At 34.6% G+C, this 6866-nt stretch overlaps 1 long non-coding RNA gene across 1 annotated transcript; it reads left to right on the top strand.

Annotated features, from left to right (window-relative positions):
* The first annotated feature begins 664 nt into the window (after positions 1-664).
* On the top strand, positions 665-1033 carry LOC105179281. Its single transcript, XR_002286313.1, has 3 exons — positions 665-696; positions 775-876; positions 967-1033. It is a non-coding gene; the product is annotated as an uncharacterized LOC105179281 (long non-coding RNA).
* The last annotated feature ends 5833 nt before the right edge of the window (positions 1034-6866 follow it).

Raw genomic sequence — 6866 nt, 5'->3', positions numbered from 1 at the left:
TGATCTGATCATATTATCTTCCACGATTCTTTAAAATTTTTGCTCTTTCTCTTGCACCTGGTCTTGATTCCCATTATCTTAGTGTGCATCTGCTTATGCATACATGGACTCTATTAGTTACTCAATGTACCCCATATATAACATCTATTTCCTTTCAGTGACCCCAAAAAATAACGGTTCTAAGTCAAAAAGTATTATTTTTCCCTGTAACTACCTTCTTTTTAAAACAATGATGTGATGCTTCTAACTTTCATTTAATATATCCTGCCTTTTTTGGTTTGTTGTTCTGCAGGTTATCCACTTTCGCTCCTGGGAAAGGCCTAAAAAGGATGAATTTTGTATACAACTGTGAGTTCAATAGAAGATAGACTTTTAATTCTAGAGTGTAATTTCCTATGTTATGATTGGTAATATTGATCCACATAACGCTGCTATTCAAATTCCACTAATTATGAAGGTCAAAGCTTGATTCATATGATGAAGATGTTAATAAAGTATCGAACCAACTCGGAGTTAATGATCTGTCCAAACTACGGCTTACATCACACAATATCTACTCTCAGCGACCAAAAGCTCATCCTATAAGACAAACTACGGCTTACATCACACAATATCTACTCTCAGCGACCAAAAGCTCATCCTATAAGATATCGAGGAGCATAAAACTTGTTAGCGATGCTGCTGCATTACGACCAAGTACGCATTCATACAACTCTAAGTCGGGGTTCATTCGATGATGGTGTGAAACTAACAAAGCATTAATTTCTTGTTCAGCTTTCTGGTATTCTGCACTTTGATGTAGGGGATATACCTCTGCCAGAATTGCAAGAGTTGAGAACCCACAAACTAGCTTTCAGCTATGCGGCAAACTCTGAAGTTATTATATGCGGCATACATATGCAAGACTTGCAAAGTTATTATATATTTAGCAAACATTAAATATCTTATTTGTTTTGGTATGTATAGCTGGAAACTCACAGTATTAGGCTGCCAAAAGAAAGCACTGTGGGTGATGTGCTTGAGCATCTCAAGGACAAGGTAATATAGCTGACAAGTTATTACCGGGAGTCTGCGTGTGTGTTCCTAGAATTCTAAGATTTGTCGCTTAACATAGCGTTATATGATTTTTAACTGTTGCAATGTTTACATTAAACAGGTGAAACTTTCTCGTCCAAATGCAGAGCTCAGGTTGCTGGAAGTAGTATGCACAAGATCTATAAGGTCTTGAATTATTGCATCTTCTTTTTGTTTCATTCATTAGTTTCATAATAATAATGTCAAAATAATATTTTTCTAAACATTTACTTAATAATCCAACTGAAATAGTTAAATTCAATTTATTTTACGCTGAAAAATCTTGTATGGGTTGACTACACACAAATTGCACGTGTCGGAGATATGTACACTGACTTGGAAGTTGAGTCTCAGTACTTGCTAGGTTTTTGTATTTTGCCCATGTGCTCTTCACTTAGTAAATTGTATATTGTGTTTCCAAATGGATGTTAGAAATTTCTTATTCTAGCCTTCTATGCTTATTTTTTTAAGTTGCTGAAACTCCAAGTTCCTACAGATATTTCCTAATAGTGATAAGATCGCAGAGGAGGTCTGTTTCTATCTCTATACATATGTGTGTCTATGCATAAAAATGCTTTCATTCTTCAGGTGATACACATAACAAAAAATATCTTGTTAATTGCTTGCCATGTTAGTACTGTGTCTTTGATAGGCTATGACACTTTTTCCTTTAAAATTGGCTTCCCCATATGTTCATCTTTAATATCAACAATTTCTCCACTTTTATAATTTCTCATTGCAGATTCCAGAGGAAGAGAAATTTCTTGGACCAAGTAAATGTTTGATCCATGTGTGTCACTTCATGCATGAGGATGCTCAAAACTAGACGGTAGTATTTCGGTTCGTTACTTCATAGTTTTTCTTAGATATTTGTACTCATTCTACCTCTGTATTTCAACTGCAAGTGCATCTCTTTCATTTTCTTCCTTTTAATTCTTATATATTCATTTTGCTTCTGGCAGCGAATTAAAACTCTTGGCGAGCCATTTTTATTGATGATCAATGATGGTGAAACTTTTTCTTGAATTTAGGTTCTTGTGCAGAACAAGTTGCAAGTACGAGATGAGGAATTTTAGAAGGTACTCCAGCCCGAGCCTAATTGTTACAATCACTTTAAATGAAGATGATGGTATGATGCTTATGTGGTTAGGCATGCTACAGCTTCTACTTTCAGCTTGAATCTTCTCGATTTTATGCAGTGGAGATTTGCTTTTGTGTCGCATAGTCAAGTAGAATACATGGAGGACTCAGATACTTTGTTCAACCATTTCTAGGTCTCACTCACTCTCTCACACAGACACACTCTGTGACAATATTTATATGCAGATGCACTTAAATTTCATATTATGTTTTGACTCTACAGAGAAGCAGTATTTGTGCTTCTTGGGAGCAATATCTTGGACTGGAACACGTTAACAATACCCCTAGAAGGCTCCTGCAGCAAATTAGGTAATCTATACCTTGTTTTATTTTCATTTTTTTTTAATAAATTTGATTTTGTTGCTCGATGTTGATAATTTTGCCAAAAGCTTTGCTAAAAACCTATTTGCAAAACTTTCGGCAACATTATGAACATCGAGCAACAATCAAATTTATTAAAAAAAATGAAAATAAAACAAGGTATAGATTACCGAATTTGCTGCAGGAGCTTTCTAAGGGTATTGTTAACGTGTTCCAGTCCAAGATATTGCTCCCAAGAAACATAACTAATGCTTCTCTGTAGAGTCAATACATATTATGAAATTTAAGCGCATCTGCATATAAATATTGTGGCAAAGTGTGTCTGTGTGAGAGAATTCGTGAGACCTGGAAATGATCGAACAAAGTATCTGAGTCCCCCAAGTATTCTGCTTGACTATACTGCAGAAAAGCAAATCTCCACTGCATAAAATCGAGAAGATTCAAGCAGAAAGTAAAAGTTGTAGCACGCCTAACCACATAAGTATCATACCATCATCTTCATTTAAAGTGATTGTAACAATTAGGCTCGGGCTGGAATACCTTCGAAAATTCCTTATCTCGTACTTGCAACTTGTTCTGCACACGAACCTTGATACGTGACAAAGTTTCACCATCATTGATCATCAATAAAAATGGTTCGCCAAGAGTTTTAATTTGCAGCCGAAGCAAAATGAATATATAAGATTTAAAAAGAAGAAAATGAAAGAGATGCACTTGCAGTTGAAATAGAGAGGTAGAACGAGTACAAATATCTAAGGAAAACTATGAAGTATCAAACTGAAAAATACTAATGTCTGATTTTGAGCGTCCTCATGCATGAAGTGACACACATGAATCAAACATTTACTTGGTCCAAGAAATTTCTCTTCCTCTGGAATCTGCAATGAGAAATTATAAAAGTGGAGAAATTGTTGATATTAAAGATGAACATATGGGGAAGCCAATTTTAAAGGAAAAAGTGTCATAGCCTATCAAAGACACAGTACTAACATGGCAAGCAATTAACATGGCATAGACACACATATGTATAGAGATAGAAACAGACCTCCTCTGCTCGTAAAGTCCAACGATGTCATTTATTGTAGCGATCTTATCACTATTAGGAAATATCTGTAGGAACTTGGAGTTTCAGCAACTTAAAAAAATAAGCATAGAAGGCTAGACATAAGGAATTTCTAACATCCATTTGGAAACACAATATTCAATTTAACTAAGTGAAGAGCACAAGGGAAAAATACAAAACCTAGCAAGTACTGAGACTAAATTTCCATGTCGGAGTGCATATCTTCGACACGTCCAATTTGTGTGTAGTCAACCCATACAAGATTTTTCAGCATAAAATAAATTAAATTTAACTATTTAAGTTGGATTATTAAGTAAAAGTTTAGAAGAATATTATTTTGATATTAATATTCCAAAACTAATGAATGAAACAAAAAGAAGATGCAATAATTCAGGACCTTATAGATCTTGTGCGATAATACTTCCAGCAACCTGAGCTCTGCATTTGGACAAGAGAGTTTCACCTGTTTAACGTAAACATTGCAACAGTTAAAAATCATATAATGCAATGTTATACGACAAATCTTAGAATTCTATGAACACACACACGAACACTTCCGGTAATAACTTGTAAGCTATATTACCTTCTCCTTGAGATGCTCGAGCACGACACCAACAGTGCTTTCTTTTGGAAACCTAATACTGTGGGTTTCCAGCTATATATGGAAAACAAATAAGATATTTAGTGTTTGCTAAATATATACTAAATTTGCAAGTCTTGCATATGTATGCACTTGTATAGGAGCATAAAGTCTACTTATTATTGAATACTCACTTCAGAGTTTGCCGCATAGTTGAAAGCTAGTTTGAGGATTCTCAACTCTTGTAATTCTGGTAGAGGTATATCCACTACTTCAAAGTATAGAATATCAGAAAGCTAAGCAAGAAAGTAATGCTTTGTTAGTTTCACACCCTCATCAAATGAACCCCGACTTAGAGTTGTATGAATTCGTAGTTGGTCGTAATGCAGTAGCATCTCTAACAAGTTTTCTACTCCTCAATATCTTATAGGATAAGCTTTTGGTCGATAAGAGTAGATGTTGTGTGAGGTAAGCCGTAGTTTGGACGGATCATCGACTCCGAGTTGGTTCGCTACTCTCTTAACAGCTTCATCATATGAATCAAGCTTTGACCTTCACAATTAGTGAAATTTGAATACCAGTGTGAAGTGGACCAATATTACGAATCATGACATAGGAAATTACACTCTAGAATTAAAAGTCTGTCTTTTATTGAACTCACAGTTGTAAACAAAATTCATCCTTTTCAGGCCTTTTCAAGGCGCGAAAGTGGATAACCTGCAGAATTAAAAACCAAAAAGGTCAGGATATATTAGATGAAAGTTAGAAGCATCACATCGTTGCTTTAACAAGAAGGTAGTGACGGGGTAAAAGAATACTTTTAGACTTAGAACCATTATTTTGGGGTCACTGAAAGGACATAGATAATATAAATGGGGTACATTGAGTAACTAATAGTGTCCAGGTATGCATACGCACATGCACACTAAGATAATGGGAATCAAGACCAAGTGCAAGAGAAAGAGCAAAAATTTTAAAGAGTCGTGGAAGATAATATGATGAGATCACTCGATAATATTATACTCCGATATGATTCATTGTTTCTCGGAGGTGACAATGTACAAATTTTGTATTGTGTATATTTTTAAGCAAATAATAGCATCAAATACCACAATATTCAATAGGTAAAACCTTTTGTAGTGAAACAAATAAAACGGGCTAGGAAAGTAATTAATTATGCTTTGTTCAGGCAATTAATGTATACAATAGTCAATATGAGGCCCAACATCGACTATGTGATAAAAGGGACCATTTCAAGGAGGAGAAATGCAAAAAGTGAAAATAAAAGAGAAGTCAAAGAGGAATAAAGCACACACACATAGTCATCACACTAAGATAACAAGAAACAAGGAGCAAGAGAGGGAGAAATAGAAAGAGCGAGGAATTGCAAAGAATCATGGAAGATAATATGATGAGATCTTTTGGGAATTTATCCACAAAGTGATGAACCCAAATAAAACAGTAACTACAGAGATAATGGTGGATTTGATAACCCTTATACAATAATTCCAGATCAAATGAAACTCGAGTTAGAGTTGTATGAATCCATACTTGGTCGTAATGCAGCAGCATCTTTAACTAGTTTTCTACTCCTCGATATGTGATAGGATGAGCTTTTTGTCGTTGAGAGTAGATATTGTGTAATGTAAGCCATAGTTTGGATGGATCATCAACTCTGAGTTGGTTCGCTACTCTCTTAACAACTTCATCATATGAATCAAGGTTTGACCTTCACACTTAGTGAAATTTGAATAGCAGCGTTAAGTGGATCAATATTACCAATCATAACATAGGAAATTACATTCTAGAATTAAAAGTTTGTCTTTTATTGAACTCACAGTTGTAAAAAAATTTCATCCTTTTCAGACCTTTCCAAGGAGCGAAAGTGGATAACTTGCAGAATTACAAACCAAAAAAGTTAGGATATATTAGATGAAAGTTAGAAGCATCACGTCATTGCTTTAACAAGAAGGTATTTACGGGGAAAAATAATACTTTTAGGCTTAGAACCATTATTTTGGGGTCACTCAATGGAAATAGACTTTATAAATGGGATACATTGAGTAACTAATAGTCTCCAGCTATGCACACGCACATGCACACTAACATAATGGAAACCAGGTGCAAGAGAAAGAGCAAAACTTTAAAACTGTCGTGGAAGATAATATGATGAGATCACTCGATAATATTATACATCGATATGATTCATTGTTTCTCGGACGTAACAATGTACAAAATTTATATTTTGTATATTTTTAAGCAAATAATAGCATCAAATTTATATTCTGTTGAGAAACAAGTAATAGCGGCTAAGAAAGCAATTAATTATGCTTTGTTCAGGCAATTAACGTATACAGTAGTGACTATGAGGCACAACATCGACTATGTGATAAAAGGGACCATTCCAAAGAGGAGAAATGCAAAGAGAGAAACTAAAAGAGAAGTCGAAGAGATATAAAGCATACGAACATAGGCATCACGATAAGATAACGAGAAACAAGAAGCCAGAGAGGGAGAAATAGAAAGAGTGAGGAATTAAAAAGAATCATGGAAGAAAATATGATGAGATCGGTTGGGAATTTATCCACAAAGTGATTAACCCAAATAAAATAATAACTACAGAGATAATGGTGGATTTGAAAACTCTTATACTATAATATCAGATCAAATGAACCCTAGAGTTGTATA

The sequence above is a fragment of the Sesamum indicum genome, unplaced genomic scaffold, assembly GCF_000512975.1.
Source record: "Sesamum indicum cultivar Zhongzhi No. 13 unplaced genomic scaffold, S_indicum_v1.0 scaffold00132, whole genome shotgun sequence".
In the NCBI taxonomy this organism is placed as follows: domain Eukaryota; kingdom Viridiplantae; phylum Streptophyta; class Magnoliopsida; order Lamiales; family Pedaliaceae; genus Sesamum; species Sesamum indicum.
This window is presented reverse-complemented; position numbering and strand designations above follow the sequence as displayed.